General features: G+C 43.0%; 1 protein-coding gene across 10 annotated transcripts in view; it reads left to right on the plus strand.

Annotated features, from left to right (window-relative positions):
• The window catches only part of kalrna (kalirin RhoGEF kinase a), a 980,827-nt gene that overhangs the window by 683,388 nt on the left and 275,537 nt on the right, over nucleotides 1-21,902 (plus strand). The window lies entirely within an intron of this gene.

Raw genomic sequence — 21,902 nt, forward strand, 5'->3', positions numbered from 1 at the left:
CAGAAAGTGGGATTATGCTGGATGGCTCCTTGTCAGTTAGCGTGGACATGATAGGCCGAATGGCCTTCTTCCGTGCTGTAAAAGAATTTCTATTTCTATGAGGTCAAGTGCAAGGTGCCACTGAACCAAGAAGTTCTGTCCAAGAGGCGGCCTTGCTGACCTTCCATAAGAGGCCCTTACCATCTCTCTGTACCTGTCAGCACTATATGCCAAGGCCTTGTGTCAACACAGGTGCTCATAAAGTGCTCACCTTTACAGACCATCCATATATTTGATTCCACATCTGGTCACTGTCAACTGTCGCAGAAAAATAAATACACGAGTCGTTATATGTCAAGACCATTTACTCTCGTAAAACATTAAAGGCTTCTGCATTTAACAAATGATTATCATCTAGTGGAATTCGAAGTGCTAGTTGATGCATTGATGTACTCGCTTACGGTAACATCTATGGAGTGCTCTCCCTGCGTCTGGAGTTGATGTGGAGGCAGCCTGCTGCCTTTCTTGCTGCAGTGCGTGAGATGGCTGTGGCTTGCCTGCTCTGGTTGCCTGAGCCCTACTGGGGCCCGACACATTCAGAGCCATCTGCATCTGTGCAGGGGCCGCCTCAGTTATTGGACCATTATGCAGTGTTGGTATCATGGTCAAAGGAGCTGAGGATCCGCCTTCAGTGATCACCACGCCTTGAGAGAAGCCCTTATTGCCTTTAGCCTGCCCCTCCTCAGCCCTTTCATGTCAGTCATGCACTCCTGTATTTGCCTGGAGTGGTTCAGCTCCTGCCACTTTGCTGATTACACCGGAGGCTTGCCATCAGCATGAAGCTGGGTGTCGCTGGGCCTCAGCTCACTCCTCCCGGGGAAGTGGCCGGAGCTGTCACTACCTCCATTACCTCTTCCTGTGCATCTGTGCAGTGCTCACCAGATCGTGGTACCCATTCTACATGTGCAACAAAGCCCAGCGATGTTAGTGTATCTGCGCTGGAGTGAAGTGAAGCAGTGTCTTGAGATGGTAGTGCATCCTCTGAGTTTTCCATTGTAGCAGGAGCCCTGGTCTCTTCCTCATCTGCTGCTGTACCTGTTGGAGAGACATGATTTAAGTGAAACAGCTGCTCCGTAAACCGACCCCTGGTGCCTCCCTTTGATCAGGAGCTTCCAGTGGCGTTAAAGGCCCACACAGATGCCACAGCTCTCATATGGTTTAGGGAATGATGGACGCAATCATCACTTTACTCCCTATCCATTGCTTCCACACCTACCTTGCCGTCAGCAACGGGCTGCCTTGCCAAGTCCCATTTGATGTCCATGGCCTCCTCCTCCATCGGTTGTCACCACGGTGATGAATGGCACTCCACCTCTCATGTGTTGACACTCCGTGGCGTTATTAGCGTGCTTCTTCTGCAAGCACAGACATGCGCAGTGTCACCTCTGTCCCATGGCCTATCAGTGTTAGTCACTCTGAGGCACTGTAAATGTGTAGCACTGCACCAGTGGGATGACATGGTGACACAGCCATTCAGCCATCTTAATGCAGCATCCACCCATCACTGACCATGGGGATCACGTGCTCGTGAACTGGGCGCCTCAGTGTGAATGTTGGTGCCTAGCCTAGCCCAGCCCCATGCATGGGTCTACCACTTGGGATTACATTATCATGGGTGCCTTTTAATTCATGCTGGGATTCCAGTTTGCAATTCTTTAATTGGCAGTCACCTTTCTAGACCACACCCATTCATTAAATCTCTTCCTGTACAGGATCCAGGTTCTTAGAACCACCCCTCGGCTGCTCACTATGTCTGTCACCTCCAGCATGCCTTCTTGATTCGGCTTGCTGGCCTCCTCCTCCCGTCTGCTGAAAACAGGACATCTCTCCTTTGTCTTATTACCTGCAGAAGCACTTCCAGGGAGGCATCACTGAAGCGTACCTTTCTCATGATGAAGCCATTCCTCCATTGCCTCCCATTAATATAGAGCCCCTCCTTTGTAGCTTATATAATCATTGAATGGTTACAGTACAGAAAGAGGCTATTCGACCTGTCTTGTCCTCTCTGGAAGAACAACTCACTTCATCCCATTCCCCTTCCTTTTTCCCATAGCCCTGCAAATGTTTTCATTTCAGATAATTATCCAATTCTCTTTTGAAAGCTACGATTGAATCTGCCTCTACAACACTCTAAGGCAGTGCATTCCAGATACTAACCACTCGCTGCATAAAAAAGTTTTCACTCATGTCGCTTTGCTTCTTTTTCCAATCACCTTAAATAGGTATCCTCTGGTTCTTGACCCTTCTGCCAATGAGAACAGTTTGTCCCTATATACTCTGTCCCGACCCCTCATGATTTTGAATACCTCTATCAAATCTCCTCTTAAAACTTCTCCAAGGAGAACAGCCCCAGCTTCTCCAATCTATCCATGAAACTCTGGAACCACTCTCGTGAATCTTTTCTGCACCCTCTCTAATGTCTTCACATCCTTCCTAAAGTGTGGTACCCAGAATTGGACAGAATACGTCAGTTGAAGCCAAACCAGATTTTATACAAGTTCAGAATTTTGTACTCTGCCCCTGTTTATAAAACCCAGGACCGAGTATGTCTTATTAACAGTTTTCTCAACCTGCCCTACCACCTTCAATGATTTGTCCACATAAACCCCCGGTCCCTATCTTTCTGCACCTCCTTTAAAATTGTATCCTTTATTTTATATTGCCTCGTTCTTCCTACCAAAGTTAATCACTTCACACTTTTATAGTCATAGAGTAATTTATGGCACAGAAAGAGGCCATTCGGCCCATCAACTCCAGGCCAATTCTCTGCGAAGCTATTCCTTTAGTACCACTCCTCTGCTCAGACCCCATAGCCCTGCAAGTCTACTTCCTTCAAGTGGCCATCCAGTTTCCTGTTGAAGTCATTGATTGCTTCCGCTTCCACTACCCTTGTGGACAGCGGGTTCCAGGTCATTATTACCCAATACATAAAGAAACTACTTCCTAATATTCCCCCTGTATCTCTTGCCCAAAATCTTCAATCTGTGTCTGCTAGTACTTGTATCATCTGTAAATGGAAAAAGTTCTTCCTTGTCTAACTTACCTAGGCTTGTGATAATTTTGTACGTTTCTATTAACTCTCCCTTCAATCTCCTTTGTTCTAAGGAGAACAACCACTATTTTTCCAACCTAACCTTGTAACTAAAATCCTCCATCCTTGGAATCATCCTGGTAAATCTCCTCTGTGCCCTTTCAAGGACCTCACATCCTTCCTAAAGAATGATGACCAGAACTGGATGCAATATTTCGATTGGGGCCTAACCACAGCTTTATAAAGATTCAGCATAACTTCCCTGCTTTTGTACTTAATGCCTCTGTTTATGAAGACCAAGATCCCATATGTTTTACTAACCACTCTTTCAGTATGTCCAGGCACCTTTGAAGATTGATGCACATGCACCCTAGGTCAGCATTAAATTTCATGTGCCATTCCTACGCCCATTCCACCAGCTTATCTTTGTCCTCTTGAAGTTTATTACTATCCTCCTCACAGTTCACAGTACTTCCAAGAAAAGTATTCACAAATTTTGCAATTGTGCTCTGTATACCAAAGTCTAAGTCATTATTATATATCAAGAAAAGGAGTGGTCCTAATACTGACAGCTTCCTCCAGTCTGAAAAGCAACTATTCACCGCTACTCTCAGTTTCCTGTCACTCAGCCCACTTCGTATCCATACTGCCATGTCCCTTTTATTCTTTGCTGTAAATCTGTTATGTGGCAGTTTATCAAATGCCTTTTGGAAGTCCTTGGACACCACATTAACTGCATGACCCTTACCAGCTGTCTCTGATACCTCATCAAGAAACTCAATTTGCTCTGAACTGGATTTTCTTAATTAATCCACATTTGTCCAATTGACTGTTAATTTTTTTTCCCAAATTATTATTTCTAAAAGCTGATATCAAACTGACTGGCTTGTATTTGCTGGACTTATCCTTGGACCACTCTTTGAACAAGGTTGTAACATTTGCAATTTTCCAGTCCTCAGGCACCACCCCTGTATCTAAGGAGATTGGAAGACTAAGACCAGTGCCTCTTCAATTTCCACCCTTACTTCCTGCAGTATCCTCAGATGCATTTGTTCTGGCCCTAGTGACTTATCAACTTTAAGTACAGTCAGTCTTTCCAATACCTCTTTTTTAATTTTTAGCCCATCCAGTGTCTCAGCTACCTCCTCTTTCGCTATGATTTGGGCATAATCTTCTTCCTTGGTAAAGACAGATACAAAGTAGTCATTTAGGACCTCAGCCATGCCTTCTCACATAAATTCCCTTTTTGGTCCTTAATTGGTTTCATTCCTCCTTTTCCCACCCTTTTACTATTTATATGCCTATAGAAGACTTTTAGATTCCCTTTTCTGTTAGCTGCTAGTCTCTTCTCATACTCTCTCTTTGCTTCTTTTATTTCTTTTTTCACTTCCCTTCTGAAGTTTCCATATTCAGCTTGGTTCTCAATTGTATTGTCCACCTGGCATCTGTCATATGCACCCTTTTTCTGCTTCATCTTATTCTCTATCACTGTTGTCATCCAGGGAGCTATGGATTTGTTTGTCCTACCTTTCCCCCTCATGGGAATGTACTTCAACTGTACCTAAACTATCTCCTCTTTGAAGACAGCCCATTGTTCCTTTACGATGTTGCCTGCCAGTCTTTAATTTCGATTTACCTGGGCCAGATCAGTTCTCACTCCATTGAAGTTGGCCTCTCCTAATTAATTATGTTTATCTTGGATTGCTCCTTGTCCTTTTCTATAGCTAAACCAAACCTTATGATACTATGATCACTGTCTCCTAAATGTTCCCCTACATACACTTGATCCATTTCATTCCCCAGAACCAGATCCAGCAATGCCTCCTTCTTCGTTGGGCCAGAAACATAGTGATCTAGAAAATTTTCTTGAGCACACTGCAGAGACTCTTTTCCCTCTCTGCCCTTTACACTGTTATTATTCCAATCAATATTAGGTTAATTAAAGTCCATTATAACTACTCTGTAGTTCTTGCAGCTCTCTGTAATGTCCTTACAAATGTCTTCCTCTATATCTTTCGGACTAGACAGTGGCCTATAGAATATGCCCAGTAGTGTCATGGTGCCTTTCTTGTTTCTTAGCTCTAACCAAACAGACTCTGTCCTTGACCCCTCTCGGACATCCTCTCTCTCCAGCACTGCTTGTGTCTGCAGCCTGCCCAAATGCTATAGATATGCCTTTAAAAGTGGCGTCTCACAATGAGCTGCCTGCACTATGACTTTTAATTGGTTGGCTCCTCTGCCTGCCAACCCTTAACTGGCTCTTGCTCATTAAATCGCCAAGGAGGTCCTGTCACCTGCCCATGCGCACTGCCGACTGGAATATCTCCCCAACATTGGGTCATCTGTCCTATCGGTGAAATTCAGGCCAGTGTTTCAGGTCGATGACTTTTCATCATTGACACACAGTTGATTCCCATTGTGTTACAGTCAAGTGAGGAGGGGTCGAAGGGCTTCCCTCTTTTCCCTCTCCTTTTTAGACCACAACAGGTTTAATTCTTTCTTAAAGCAGATGTATTGGCCAATTCAGTAGCTGTTTGTTAATATGATCATAACAAGAACCAATCAGACAGGTTTACTTGAGTTAACAAAGAAAGAGGTTAACTTTATTGGACCTAAACCGAACTAATAAAATAATAAACCACGTGCCAACTTTCACTCTCACACACACACTCGAGGTTTACACACACACAAATAGGTTACAGCGTGAGCAAAGGTAGATTGGTTGAGTTAGAGTCCATTAAAAAGAGGTATACAGTATGTGGAATTTGGTGATTCTGCTTTTAGTTTGAAGAGGTAGATGACTGGTTTGGTGGGTATCTTTGGAGACAGTGATGTGGATGATATCCTCCAACGGGGTTTCTGATTGCAGTCAGCGAATGCAAAGGTGGGTGGTCAGTTAACAGGCAGGATTTGAAAGCTTTCAAGCTGGAATGGAGAGAGAGACCGCCATTTGGGTCTGCATGTGTCAGAGTCCAGGTGCTTCTCCTCTGCTGCAGAGAAAAATACCAGCTTAAAACCACAGATGGGGAGGGGCTTGTCACATGACAGTAACTGAGTGATTCAAACATAGCAGTTAGCAGTATTTCTCTGCTTGCTGAAAAGAACAAGTAGTTCCTTTAAACTTCCTGGGTCTTGGTGATGCTATTCTCCCCGCCCTCAATGCCTCCACTCCCGCTCCAAATGGCCGCACTACATTCAGCCAATACCTGAAACGATAGCAGGTGGGCAGAAAGCAGATTTCTTTTGAAGATGGTCCCCTAAAATATTCATCTCTTCCTACACAGCAGAGCCAGGACCCGAGCATATCCATTGGTGAGCTGGTCCTGGGCTGTCCTTTCAACTAACCTCTGCTCCCATGTTCTCTAAAGTTTTAAATCACTACCTATCCCACCTGGGGTGCCTAATTCTGTGCTGGTGACTGAAAGGGTGGAGTGAGTGCTGGTGCTTCTTTGGTAGAACTGACCCCTCCATGCCCTGCGTGGTCTAGGACATTAGATACACCGAGATAAAGGAGAATGGGATAAAGGGTTAGCATGGCATGGAAAGGCCAGGCGGTAGCACATGATTGACAGCACTGTGCACAATTGTTGCAAAAGGTTGTGCAACTGTGTGAGGCAGCTTGAAATAATAAGCATGCTAAAAGGAAGAAGCAGAAATTCGTAAGATGCATGGGGAGGTGGCCATGTGCAAGGAAGTGGCACCAATGTGAAAGAAGTCAGCAGAGGAAAAAAGATAAAAAGAACTTGCAGCAGTGTGGATCACCTACAAGATGCACTGCAGCAACGCACCAAGGCTCCTTCGACAGCACCTTCCAAACCCGTGACCTCTACCACCTAGAAGGACAAGGGCGGCAGACACATAAACATACCACCACCTGCAAGTTCCCCTCCAAGTCACACACCATCCTGACTTGGAAATACAGTGCTGTCCCTTCACTGTCACTAGGTCAAAAATCTGGAACTCCCTCCTTACAACACTGTGGGTGTACCTACACCACACGGACTGTAGCAGTTCAAGAAGCAGCTCACCACCACCTTCTCAAGGTCAATTAGTGATGGATAACAAATGCTGGTCTTGCTAGTGCTGCTCACATCACATGATCAAATAAAAAAAATATATAATCTTCCACAACCCAGGACATCCCAACACGCTCACAGCCAATGAAGTACTTCTGAAGTGTAGTCACTGTTATAAATTAGGGAAATACAGTAGTCAATTTGCACACAACATGGTTCCACAAACAGCAATGAGATCAATGACCAAGGAATCTATTTAAGTGATGTTGGTGAGGGATAAACATTGACCAAGGCACTTAGAGCACTCCCCTGCTCTTCTTCTGTTAGTGCTGTGGGATTTTTTACATCCACCCAAGAGGGCCTTAGTTTAATATCTCATCTAAAAGATTGCACTCCCATTAGTACAGAACACCTCAGTCCTGCATCAAAGTGTTATCCTAGATTCTATGCTCAAATCTCCAGAGTGGGACTTGAACCCATGACTTTCAAACTCAGAAGCAAGATTCCTCTCACTGCCCCAAAGCTGAAAGCATAAGAGTGAACGAGGGAATGGGACTGACTGAATTGCTTTACAGAGAGCCAGAATGGACTTGATGGGCTGAATAGCCTATGCCTATGCTGTTATGACTATGAGTGAAATGCTCAGTAATTGCTACCAAGTGAGGCAGAATGCTATTAATGCCTGTTGTGAGGGCAGCAGGAACAGGTGAGTAAGGGATTGAAATGGGGAGGAAAGTTGCTGCAGCGCCTTGTGATGAATGGCAAAGCAGGTGGAACGGGGAGAGAAGTGTTGTGGCCTGATCTAATGCAGAGAAATAGATATAGGAACAGATTATTTTCACTCTTGCTGTCCGGATCAGGTCATTGAAATGTTTGCACTGATCACATGTCCTGGGAGGGTGATGCTGCAGGAGTTCACAATGTTTGGGAAACAGGATTTATTTGCATTCCCTCTCCTACTCCACAAGCCCCACCACCTCTTTGTTGGAGATTTGGAGTGCTGTTGCCTTTGACAGGTGGCTCTTTAATAATTTCCCAGTGGCAGCACAGATTTCCAGTGTTGAATGACATCCCGCTTTAAGAGATACATTCACTTTTTAAATGGACTCTGAGCCTGGAGAAAATAATGCCATTCAATTTGATGAGCTGCTGGTACCATTGGAACTATTTGTGCAATTTGCCAATGAAATAAAGTGAGATTCAACCATCAAAATAGTGTGGGCCTCAGACTGATGACATCTGGCCTGCCATGTCCAGCCCACTGCCTGCCCAAAAATGGCTTGCAGTAAAAATCAGCTATTATCATCCAAAGTTCAGAAGCAAATGAATTGTAATTAACAGTATGGGATGTCAATCAGCCATGATATGTTCTTTGTAAGGGATTTATTCTTTAAAGAAAAAACGATCTAGTTTTGTCCATGTGATTCACTGTTCCATGTGTATCTGTATTTTTTTAGTCTCGGTTGGTTACTTTTCTCTTTGAATCTCATAAATCGTGGGCTGGATTTTGTAGAGGCCTCGATGTCGGGATCTGTGGCGGGGTGTGGGGCATGAAGATTGCCCTGGATGAGGCCTGCCACGGTCCTCGACGCCAGCAGGGCCCATCCTGAAATTGCCGGCGGCGGCAAGGCCTTGTTATGGCCCCCCGGCCCCTCCGCTCAGTGACGGGACCATAATTTAAATATTCAAATTCATTAACTTACTTGAGTTAATGATGTTCCCGTCGCCTCCTGAAGTGCCGCCGCAGTCTTCATCCCGGCAGCCGGCACTGCCCCAACGTCGGATCCTCGTCTGGGGAAACGAGGCGCAACACCTGTGGGGACGGGGGAGGAGGTAAGTTTCTCAGTGCGGGAGGGGGGGAGTGGGGTCAAACTATTCTGATTAGTGGAGGGGATGGTGGGAAGGGGTGAAATTAACAGTTTGTGAACTTTGTGGTTGGGGGGAAGGCCAGGTACACAAGGTGAGTATTTTTGGGAGGGAGAAGGCAAGGAATGAGTGCATTGTTAATGGGGGGATGGGGAAGGGGCTGGAAACATGTCTGTAATATTTTAAAATCCGTTTTATTAAACTTTCCCTTTAAACATTTAAATTAAATGTGAGGGCTAGAAGCCCTTTAAAAATGGCACCAGTGCCTGCACAGTGGCGCCGGACGCCGTTGCCGGGGATGGCTCGCCCACCGCCTCCATGTCAGTGGGGGGAGTGGTCCACCCCGGCCAGGTAAATGAGCCACCGCATATATCGCAGTGTCTCTGCAGAGTAAAACCCGCGCGTGCAGGCCGCCATCTTTTACAGTTACCGCTTTAATCAGCGGCAGCAACATAAAATTCAACCCAGTGTTATTGTAAAGTTTAACATGAATTAAACCAGATGTGTCTTCATTTTTAATGATGAATTTTCAATTGGTGGGTTCTTGTAAATGTGTCAATGATTAGACTAGATTGAGACTTCTGATCCAGTGATTTGTTGGAGTTGGATTTTGCTGGTTGCAGTGCAGATCAAAGGCATTGTGGACTGATAGAGACTCTGCATAAGAGCACATCAGTGAGAGCTCATTATGCAGCAAACGGTACACTGGCAACAGATTAGAAAGCATGAAGGACTTTCAGCTAAATCCTGCGGTTACAATACGTATGCTGGGGGTAATGGCAGATATTCTTAGCTCATTGCTTTTCTTCATCAGCAGTGGGTAAGATGCAAATGTCCTTTTTTTAAAACCTGGATGATTTTAAGCCATTTCTGCTTTCTTTGCTTCTAGTTTCTGTCTAGATCCTCTATTGTTACACTTAAAAGTACTTTTGTTGCATTACCTGTCCTAAAAGAGCCACTATTTCTCTTGTAGTGCATTTTAACAGAGATCTACATAACACTAATGGTGTCTCTAATTGCATTTTAGTTAAATTTCTGAATAAAGTAAGTAAACGAATTGTAAATTTTTTTTTCACTTTCTACATTGCAAGTTATTTTGACAAGAAATATATTTATTATTAAGGAAGCTGTTTGCTGAGACTGTGTATAGATTTACAGTGCTGTGCAGAAGTGTAATGTTTAGCAAATAGCATGTGGACTAATTCTCATCTCATATGGATTTGATCATACAATGTGATGCAATATTTTGGAAAAAAGTTGTGTTCAGCTGGAAATGCTTATTCCAGAGAAAAACAAATCAATGCTGCATTTATTCTTTAAAAAAAACTGTCTGATGCTTTCATAGGAAAGTTCACATGGATTATTCGTAATAAACATAAATGAAGCTTACCTCTGATAGATTGTCAAACTAATTGCGCTGATAAACTAAAATGCACTTTGGTTAACTTTAGTACTAACATAATAGTTTATGCATAGAATTCACAGCACAGAAACAATCCTTCCAGTTCAAATGATCTATGCGAGATGAGGAGAATTTTTTTCTCTCAGAGGGTCGTGAGTCTTCGGAATTCTCTTCCTCAAAAGGTGGTGGAAGCCAAGTCTTTGAATATTTTTAAGGCAGAGGTAGATAGATTTTTGATAAGCAAGGGGGTGGAAGGTTATCGGGGTAGGTAGAAATGTGGAATAATCAGTTCAGCCATAAACTTATTGAATGGCGGAACAGGCTCGAAGGGCTGAGTGGCCTACTCCTGCTCCTAATTTGTATGTTTGTATGCCAGTGTTTGTGCTTCATACAGGCCTCCTCCCACTCCTCTTCATTTAACTCTTACACCTATCCTTTTTTTCCTTTCTCCCTAATATTTATCTAGCTTCCTTTTAAATGCTCTCTGGTATTCGCCTAAACTACTACTTGTAGTAGCAAGTTCCACATTCTAACCACTCTCGGGGTAAAGAAGTTTCTTCTGATTTCCCTATTGGATTTATTAGTCACTATCTTAGATCTATGCCTCCTAGTTTTGGACTGCCCACAAATGAAAACATTTTTCTCCATGTCTACCCATTGGAGCCTGTCTATAAAAACTTCTATCAGGTCTTTTTCCTCAGAGGGCATTTAAAACTAATAGCCAAATGGCTAATGAGCAATATATTTTTTTAAAAATGAAATCTCAAAATTAAGGCCCCATGGAAAGCAGAATAATTTGTTGTGCACCGTTTGTTTGTCACCCAACCTGTACAGACTGAATAGTTGTCGTATTAATCCTTGTGATGTTTAGAATCTTAAAGATCATATGTTTAGTTTGTTATCTTGTTTCTAGTTTCAAAGGGTCTTCCTCCTAATATGCAAACTCAAGCGCAGCATTTTCATATTGTATGATATTATGGGCTGGATTTTATGGGCCCCCCCTGAGGCGGGAGTGGTCTATAGAATCACGATGGATGGCGGAGGCAGAGGGCCTGTCACCAAGCAGTTTTCCCGAGGGGAGGATAGGTCGATGATGGCCTTCCCTTCCAGAGGCCAATTGAGGCCCTTGAATGGTCTATTAACAGCCAATTAGCGGCTTCTTCCCACTGCTGGGATCTTACTGGTGGCGGGCACTGCCTCTGTGTAAAACAAGGAGCCCACCCTGCAGGCTTGGGGGGGTGGGGTGGGGGTTGTTCCTCCTTTGTGGGCAATCTGTAGCCCCCCTCTCGCTGGACTGCATGACTATCCCCCGTGCCAGAGTCTTCCGGACTGGTCCCCACGACCCTGCCTCACTTACCTGAGGTCCGTTGTTCCAGCGCTGGGCCCTGATCCAAGACCTCTGCAGTACCAGCACTGGCCACCGCTCCCACTGGCACTGCCAATACTGCTGAGCTACCTGCCACTGATTGGCTGGCAGCTCTTGGAGGTGGATCCCCGTCTTTAAAAGGACGGGGATCCCGGCTTGTGAAGCTTGGATGTAAAAAGACTGGAGGATCGCTCCAGGGGGGTGCAAAAAGGTAATTTCACCTTTACAGCCGGGCGCCAGGAGCCCTGCCCTGATGAATACATCCACTCCTATTTTAGGGCACTAGGACCATGGGGAATGAATGGTGGCAACCGATTCAACTCCCAGTAAGTCATCACAGGTGTCCCTGATTAGGTAAGTAAGCAAGAGAGTCACAAGCCCCATTGTTTCAGAACTCTGAGGGGAAAGATGTAGGTCTGTGATAAATGTATTGTCCTATGAACCAAAAAAACTGTGCAGAGGAAGGCTGAACTTCCATTGGTTGACTTGATGTTGAGAACACAAAGGTGTCGTACAAGTACTGACTATACAGGCACAAGGGGAAAATTATGATAATGCACTAATTCACAATGTTCTCTGGATATACTTGCATACAGTAATGTTGTAGATTTTAAGGTGTAACCAGCGTACCATTGTTTTATGAATGCTTTTGTAATTGGAGATACCTGTGATATCATTGCTTTTGCTCTATTCATGTCGATGCTAGGACTGATATTCTGTTTACCATTTCAGTCAAAAGTGAATTCTCTAAAACCACCCTTTCAAACAGAAAATGAGAAGGTACATCAAATTGAATTCTTCAATGGCAACAGCATAGTAAAAGTAGCATAAGGAAATGTTAACTATTCACAAGTTGCATGCTTTTACTCCTCCTAATGCTTCCTATTTTAAGCACAGTGTCACAAATTAGGACTTAACTTGAGGGCGAAAAGAAAATTATGTGTGATTTTTATAGGCAAAGATTGTCTTTAGCAATACAATTTGACCAAGATTTCTTAAGGGAGTGAAATTATATATCAAGTTGAGTTTGGAAAACAAATAACTTTAATGGGATGTCAATATTGTTCAAAAATTGATATCTCATGTTAGACACCTACAGCTGCTGACGAGAATAATGTCTTGCCGAATTAAATATGTAGAATGTCTGGTCCGAAGAGAATTATTTTTTACATTTAACTTGCAGCTCAAAAGATCCATGGTTTAATTTGTGCTCCATATGAGCCTCCTTTCACCCTACTTCCTATCATGCTATCCATGTATCATAAAACAATTATGGCACAAATGGAGACCATTCAGCCCATTGTGTCTGTGCCGGCTGAAAAAATTAGCCGCCCAATCTAATCCCATCTTCCGGCACCTGGTCCATAGCCTTGCAGGTTACAGCACTTCAGGTGCATGTCCAGGTACCTTTTAAAAGATTTGAGGGTTTCTGTCTCCTGGTAACAGACCTCCCCACCAGGGGAAACTGATCTTTCCTGTCCACTCTATCTAGGTCCCTCCATAATCTTGTACACCTCAAATAAGTCTCCCCTTAGCCTCCACAGTTCCAGGGAAAGTAACCCTAGCCTATCCAATCTTTCCTCATAGCTGCAACTTTCAAGACCTGGCAACATTCTTGCAAACCTCCTCTGTACTCTCTCCAAAACAATTATGTCCTTTCTGTAATGTGACCAGAACGTTACGCAATACTCCAACTGTGGCCTAACCAGTGTTTTATACAGTTCCAGCATCACATCCCTGCTTTTGTATTCTATACCTCGGCCAATAAAGGAAAGCAATCCATATGCCTTCTTCACCACTCTATCCACCTGTCCTGCCACCTTCAGGGACCTGTAGACATGCATTCCAAGGTCTCTCACTTCTTCTACCCCTCTCATTATCCTCTTGTTTATTGTGTATTCCCTCGCTTTATTTGCCCTCCCCAAATGCATTACCTCACACTTCTCTGGATTGAATTCCATTTGCCACTTTCCCACACTCTCAACCAAACCATTGATATCATTCCGGAGTCTACAGCTATCTTCTTCACTATTAACTACACAGTCAATTTTTGTGACATCAGCAAATTTCCCAATCATGCCTCCCACATTTAAGTCCAAATCATTAATATGTATCTCAAACAGCAAGGGACCCAACACTGAGCCCTGTGGAACAACACTGGAAACAGCTTTCCATTCACAAAAACATCCATCGACTACTACCCTTTGTTTCCTGTCACTGAGCCAATTCTGGATGTAACCTGCCACATTCCCTTGTATCCCATGTTATTTCATTTTACTGATCAGTCTGCCATGTGGGACCTTGTCAAATGCCTTACTAAAATCCATGTAGATCACATCCACTGCACTACCCTCATCAATCCTCCCTGTTACTTCCTTAAAAAACTCAATTCAATTAGTAAGACATGATTTTTCCTTAACAAATCCATGCTGACTATCCCTGATTAATGTGTGCCTTTCTAAGTGGCAGTTTATTCTGTCCCTCAGAATTGATTCGAACAATTTTACCCACCACCGAGGTCAGACTGACTGACCTATAATTATTTGGCCTATCTCCCGCATCCGTTTCAAACAATGGTACAATGTTCTCAACCTCCAATCATCTGGTACCTTGCCTGTATCTTGTGAGGATTTGAAGATGATCCTCAGAGCCTCCCTTGCTTCCTTTAACAACCTGGGATGCAATCCGTCCGGTCCTTCTACTCCTTTCTCCCTCATATATTTATCTCGCTTCCCTTAAATACATCTATGTTATTTGTCCAATTTTAGCATTTCCTACAATATCTATCTTCAGAAATCCATTGAATAAAGTTGTTGGATTAAAGCAGTAATCATTCAGAACGATTGGATTGCACTGTTTGAGGTGCAATTACAGTGACTTTTTGATTCCAAAATATTAACCTGGATTTTCTGGCACACACACAATTTTTTTGCTGGATCTGGGGCGGACAGAAACATTACTGTATCATCCCGCATCCACACCACCCCAGCCTCGTTTTCCCCCCCCACCCCCATCACCACCCCCCAACACTTTGTGGTAGGCGGATTTGGTGGTGTAACATATATCGGTGGGCTTATGCTAATATTATCCAAGTGTGGGAAAGACCGTTCATGCAGCGTTTCCTGCTATTTGTTGAATGCTTGGCACTAGAGTTAGCTGTTAAATTTCAGCAATTAATATCCTAAGATCAACAGAAGGGGCCTTGATGGTTAATTGGAAAAGGGCCTGTACACAGATCTGAAAAACAGGAGGAACATTTCTCCTACAAACTAAATAGATGCCTCTTCTTTCTGCTGTGGCAGGACTCCAGGCAAGAAGTCTCTGCCCTTAATTTAGTATAGAGGCGAGAGAGCTCTCATCCCACATGCAAATAACCCCAGACTGGAAATCACAGGCTCAGTGGATTATCTCTGTCCTCTGGCCAGAGATACACCCTGAAAAGAAAATCCAGGTTCTTTCAAACCAAAAGTACAATGGATTTACTGTAACCTCCATGTTCATTTAATTTGGGAGTCACTTTTATTTTTAGTTATAATGGCAAGACTTTCTTGTAAATAAGTGGATTGGTGCAGGGAAATTACATAAAATTGCTGAATATACTTTCCAACTTATAGAAGTTCTGGTTTTAAGGAAAAGTTTACTTTGAATTAACCCATTAGGTAGATGCTCAAATAAGTTAATCTTATCAGAGTTGTTAGCATTGCACGATATAACAGTTTGGATTGTCTGAAAAAACTGTTGTATTTGTGCCTTATTAGAATTCTGATTGCATAAAAGTGCATGTATCCTGCCAGACACATCTAATTACAAACTGTTTGTGGTCTACTTTTTCTATAAAATGTAGTTAGGTCATAATTTTTTTAAATCTTTGGCCAATCCCTGTAACAATAATTGAAACCTTTTAACTGGTTTATTTAAATACATATTAATTTAACTTTTGGCCACAATTACAGCCTGTATCTAAACCTCTGCTATAATTCATCATCTTATGTCCTGAAGTTTATAGCATATAAACTAACAAAAGTATAACTGATGCAAAAGCAGTGTAGAGTCAAACAGTAGCTCTTTGAGCTGAAAGCAAAGTCCGAAGTGCAGTTTGAATTTCAAGTGTTGAATTGAACAACTGTTTAAATATTGATTGTTTTAATCAAAGTGTGAGACGTGACTCAGTTGGGAGCATTCTTTCCTCTGAGTTGCAAGGTTCCAACTTCAAATCCCACTCCAGGGCTTGAACACAAAAATTACCGCTAACACTCCAGTGCAGTACTGAGGGAGTGTTGTACTCTTGGAGGTGCCGTCTGGACGAATCTGGATTTCCCAACTTGAGCATGGACCTGCCTCAAAACAGAAACATCCTTGATTCCTGATGGCCTCTTTTTGCTCTTGAGCCCAACTGCTTTCAAAGCCAAAGCTCTCTCTCTGGACAACAGCTTTCCAAAAGCCAACTGCTTGTCTGTAGCCAATAGCTTTCCAAAAGCCTACTGACTGCCTGTCAGCAAGCACCCCAAAAGGCATCTCCCTAGCAATATCTATCTCCACAGCAACATGGGATGTCCCAGATGTCCATTTAAGCTAATTACCTGAAACTCACAAAACATTTCTTTGATTCCTGATGCCAAATTAAACAAGTCCACCTGCTGTTCATGGCACTCACCTCACTAACTCTGTCTCTGTAAGCACTCAGGAAAACTCTTTGAACTTTAAATCTTGGGTGGTCTGCAACCTTTTGAAATTCTTAAAGTTACACATTTAATTCCCCAAAACTAAAAGCAACCTCTAAAATATTAATACAAACCATGAACTAGGTGATCATAGCATTAGTTATAGGTGAAGCATATTTGCTTAATCCTTAAGGATGACTTCCACTTATGAAGATATCTGCAGAGGCATTCCACCAAGGCCTGTTGTCCTGCTGTCATTAAGGAGAGCAGAGGACTCACCTGCAACCAATACTGGGAAGAGAGTAGGACAGTGGCGCTCACATCTGTGGGAGAACAAACTGAGTGGAGCCACTTACTTTCCTGAACCCCTGACAGAATGCATATCTGATCCTGCTCTTAAGAAATCAGACTCTGACACAGGGGGAAAACTCTGCTGGTTGGAGTCGTACCTAGCGCAAAGGAAGATAGTTGTGGTTGTTGGAGGTCAATCACCTCAGATCCAGGACATCACTGTAGGAGTTCCTCAGGGTAGTGTCCTAGGCCCAATCATCTTCAGCTGCTTCATCAATGACCTTCCCTCGATCATAAGGTCAGAAGTGGGGATGTTCACTGATGATTGCACAATGTTCAGCATCATTCGCGACTCCTCAGATATTGAAGCAGTCTGTGTAGAAATGCAGCAGGACCTGGACAATATCCAGGCTTGGGCTGATAAGTGGCAAGTTACATTCGTGCCAGGCAATGACCATCTCCAACAAGATAGAATCTAACCATCTCCCCTTGACAATCAATGGCATTACGATCATTGAATCCCCCCTATCAACATTCTGGGGGTTACCATTGACCAGAAACTGAACTGGAGTAGCCATATAAATACTGTGGCTACAAGAGCAAGTCAGAGGCTAGGAATTCTGTGGTGAGTAACTTACCTCTTGACTCCCCAAAGTCTGTCCACCATCTACAAGGCACAAGTCAGGAGTGTGATGGAATACTCCACTTACCTGGATGGGTGCAGCTCCAACAACACTCAAGAAGCTCGGCCTCATCCAGGACAAAGCAGCCTAATTGATTGGCACCCCATTCATAAACATTCACTCCCTCCACCACCGACGCGCAGTGGCAGCAGTATATATCATCTGCAAGATGCACTGCAGCAATGCACCGGCTCCTTAGACAGCACCTTCCAAACCTGCAACCTCTACCACATAGAAGGATAAGGGCAGCTGATGTATGGGAACACCACCACCTGCAAGTTCTCCTCCAAGCCACACACCATCCTGACTTAGAATTATATTGCCATTCCTTCACTGTCACTGGGTCAAAATCTTGGAACTCCCTTCCACCAGCACTGTGGGTGTACCTACCCCACACGGACTGCAGTGGTTCAAGAAGGCAGCTCACCACTACCTTCTCAAGGGCAATTAGGGATGGGCATAAAATGCTGGCCTAGCCAACGACACCCACATCCCTTGAACGAATAAAAAAAATTATTTCTTAATGCCATTAGTCTGCCCACATGCAGTAAATGGAATAAAATGGGTGATTTAGAAGCTACCACTTCAAATTGACGGCAAAAAATCTGCATCTGAATTTCTCCCGCCCGCTCCCCAAAAAAAATGCCCCTTTCCTTTTAAGGCCCACTAGGAACCCGATCTGTCTTATCTATATTTATTTTTTATTTTCATATGGGATGTTGGTGTCGCTGGCAAGGCTGGCATTTATTGCCCATAAATAGCCTAGAGGAGAGGGCATAGCTAATCTTTCTGACCCATTTTCCACAATGTCCAACACATTTTGCCAGTATTCTGCCCCAAATAATTACAAACATTATATAGTGGTGGTGAGAGATAATAGCTGCTGTGTTTCTTCAGTTGTGGCTAGTAAAAGAGAGGAAGAGAAAGATATAAAGACAGGAAGTTGCAAAACAAAAAGCCTTCTGTATTGCTGGAAAAGCGGTTCTACAATTCTGTTGTTGTGATGTAGGAATTGGGTTTAGCAGTGTAAACACAGGGAGCTGGTTCTCACCATCCAAACTCAATAAGCATAAATGTAAAAGCGTATTATGTTTTAACCCCTCTGCAACATGCAAGCAATTGTATTGCCTTTTGCTCTGGTTACAATTGGATAGCTTACCATTGGACAATTGGGAAGTGAGAACTCCTAGAGCACTTCAATGACTTTGCATTCTAGATGTGGTGGGTACCGACCAAAGTTGCTGATAAACATCATGATGGGGTACTCACATATTTATCCCACAGTCTGCCTCACAGACCCCAAACAGGCATTTGGGTTGTAAAGTAAATGAAAATTGCGCAACATTGCATTACTTTGTCACAGTCTCCTTCACTTCTAGTAAGTGCATCTTTTTGTAAACATTAAAAGGATATATTCTGCTTTCTTACTTACTATTCACATGTAATAACCTGATCATCTTGTTTTTGATTTTCCTCTTGTTTTCATTTGGCTTGTTTAGATTTTCACTGTCCTAAATGTATTTTGTTTTTTTTCTTCTTCCGACTTTCTTGTGTTGATAGCATGCAGGTTTATGTACTGTTTCCACATCTCATGATGCTGACAGGATAACTTGGCAAGCAGTGGCTAAATACATTTTCCCTATTAATGGGGAAAATCTTGTTTTTAATTTCTTTGTGAAAGCTGTTAAATTACACCCAGATTAAAACAGAAAGCTGCAGCAACTCTCCTGTTTTTTTTTTTCCTTAAATACTCATTCTTTTCTTGATCTTCCTGCTGCGTGCCCCAAAAATAATGCACGGGGGTACTGGAAATCAATATGCCAATTGGATTCCCTTTCACCTTCCAATACTGTGTATGTAGAATTGGAAGATCAAACTGACAATTAGGATCCAACCATCAATAGTATTTATAATGGTGCTACAGCCACCTTTGAGACTGAGCATAGAACCAGCATGAAAGAGAAAAAGAGGATAGATCCAATTGCCCCAAGCAGTGACTGCACCTTCACTTGTACCCGTTGTGGGAGAATCTGCCGGTCACGGATAGGCCTGACTAGCCACCAGCCGGCCTGCAACTGTTGACTACGACCTTCCCAAAATTTTCGTCTGCGAAGAAATGCCAAGAGACGACCAAGGCGGGAGATATGCACTGTTAATTCAGTCCCACTACTTCACAGATCATAGCATATCAAATAAAGTTTTCCACCTACCAAAGAATAGCCAAATTAGACACACTGTTTGTCCCCCAGAATAAAGCACAGCAAACCAGGTTTCTTTAAACAATAACATTAACTATTTATTGGAAAAGAAATAATAAGTCTTAACTACTCATGAGATAAATCTCTATATATGAGAAGCTCCTTAGCCGTCATGCTCACACACATACATTCAAAAAAACTGGTTATCCGGGGAAAAAGATTTTTGGTTTACAGCTGTTTCCTAGGAATAAAAAGGAAAATATAAAATTATGAAGTTTATCACGTTCTGGTAGGATGTTTTTGGTACAGTGAGGTGTCCCAGAGTTGAATAGTCAGATGCCTCTCAAAGTCTCTCCAGGTAAGGTTGATGAACAGTCTGTGATGGGTAGGCATTCAAGGCAATTTGTCTGCAGCAGGCATCACACAGGTCTTTCAGCAGGGGTGCAGCAACCGGTCTGCTCAGGACTCACAGCAGCAATACAGCAGTTGAAGCTTTCTGCAAGTTCCAGGGTTTCCCAAAACACAGGAGGCAACAGGAACCACACTGGATGCAAGAATTCTTCAGAGACAGGAGGCAATAGGAATCTGCCACCTTTCAAATGCAGGATTTCTTTTCAGGAGATGCGGGTTTCCTTTACAGAGAGAGGCCTTTATCTCTAGTCTCCAGGCAGGTCACAGCCAAATTTCAAAAGCCTGCACCTTGTCCAACTCACTTGTCCTTTTCAATCCAAAAGTGAAACTAACCTTCAACAATCAAGTCACATGTCAATCATAAATCTTGAGTTCTGATTTCCTGCTGAGTTGTTTGGAAACAGGTGCCTTGCAGTCTGTGTGTTTCACTCAGTCCAAACCCACCAGGTTTCAGCAATCAATGTCCACAGAAAAATCCTTTCCTCAGTTTTTAAAAACAAACAGAATTTTAAATTTTCAATACAAAAACAAAACTCTTGTTACAATGGTAATAGACAACAACTTGCTTTTCTATAGTAACGTAGTAAGCGCCTCAAAGTAATTCACAGGAGCGTTATCATACAAAATTTGACATTGAGCTGCATAAAGAGATATTAGGAAAGATGACCAGAAGCTTGGTAAGGGAGGTAGGTTTTAAAGAAGAAAGCTTTATGGAGGGAATTACATTGCTTGTGGCTTAGATAGATGAAGGCTTGAGTACCAATGGTAAGATAAAGGAAATTAGGGATGTGCAAAATTCCAGAATTGGAGGAACACAGGGTTCTTGGAGAGTTGTAGGGCTGGAGGAGGTTATGGAGGTAGGCAGGGGCAACGCCATTGAGGGATTTGAACACATGGATAAGAATTTTACATTTGAATCATTGCTGGACCAGGAGCCAATGTAGGTGATGGGAGACTGGGACTTGGTGTGATACACTGAAGAGTAATCAAATGATTGTGGTACGAATAGAATAAACCTGCAATTCATTAAAGTCCATCAGGCCCAGGAAGTTTTCAGGGACACAGTCCTGGCAATTAAGCTGGAAAGATGCCTGTCTATGAATTCTACCGTGGACCCTTCCAAAGTTCGCATGGTTAGTGAAGACCTGGTTAGTTGGCCTCGGATGGAAGAGTTGCTCCTCTAGAAAGTTGCAATCGACATCCCAGTGAATCTCTATGGAGGGGCTGCTTTAAAAATTCCACTGTAGGCTCCAATTTAATTATGCCAGGTCCCAACTAAGGGTCAAGGTGTGGAAACACTCAACTATGGGGAGTCCTAACACTCCTTTATGTCGATAGTGTTGTAGACGTAGATGGAGGTTCAACCCCTCAGATGGCCATCCTCACAACTGTGGCTTAAAGCTGGGACCCAGTCTATCTGGGTCCCACCTGAGTTTGCAACCATTCTGCTGAGTTGTTGCCAAGTTTACAGCAAGGATCCATCAAAATCGCAGTGGATTTTCAGGGATTTTTGTGTGGTTTTTCTGACAAGATAAACCTTGGATTTCACAGTTTGCCATTCCATATATATATATATATATATATATATATATATATATTCATTTTATATAGGTTTTAGAAAAAGCCCTCAGTATTGTAATCCTGAAATCTAAAGGGATTTTCTTAGTAAGCATATAAATCTTGGCAGAGTAATGCTCAAACAGAAACTTGCAACCTCCCTTGATGCAGCTCTTAAATAAATCTCATCAGATCATTGCAACTCATAGTATCATATCTGGGTCCCAAATCTGGATTTGCAAAGCTGGTCGAAGTTGCTAACTTTACATCTGTGAATGTAATCAACAGTGGGAGAACCATTTATCTGATCAACAACATTCTTTTGACAAAGACAGTACCCTAAAGGATCATGTTACTGTAGAAACAGCTGGAAATTGACCT

The sequence above is a fragment of the Heterodontus francisci genome, chromosome 7 (assembly GCF_036365525.1).
Source record: "Heterodontus francisci isolate sHetFra1 chromosome 7, sHetFra1.hap1, whole genome shotgun sequence".
Classification (NCBI taxonomy): Eukaryota; Metazoa; Chordata; class Chondrichthyes; order Heterodontiformes; family Heterodontidae; genus Heterodontus; species Heterodontus francisci.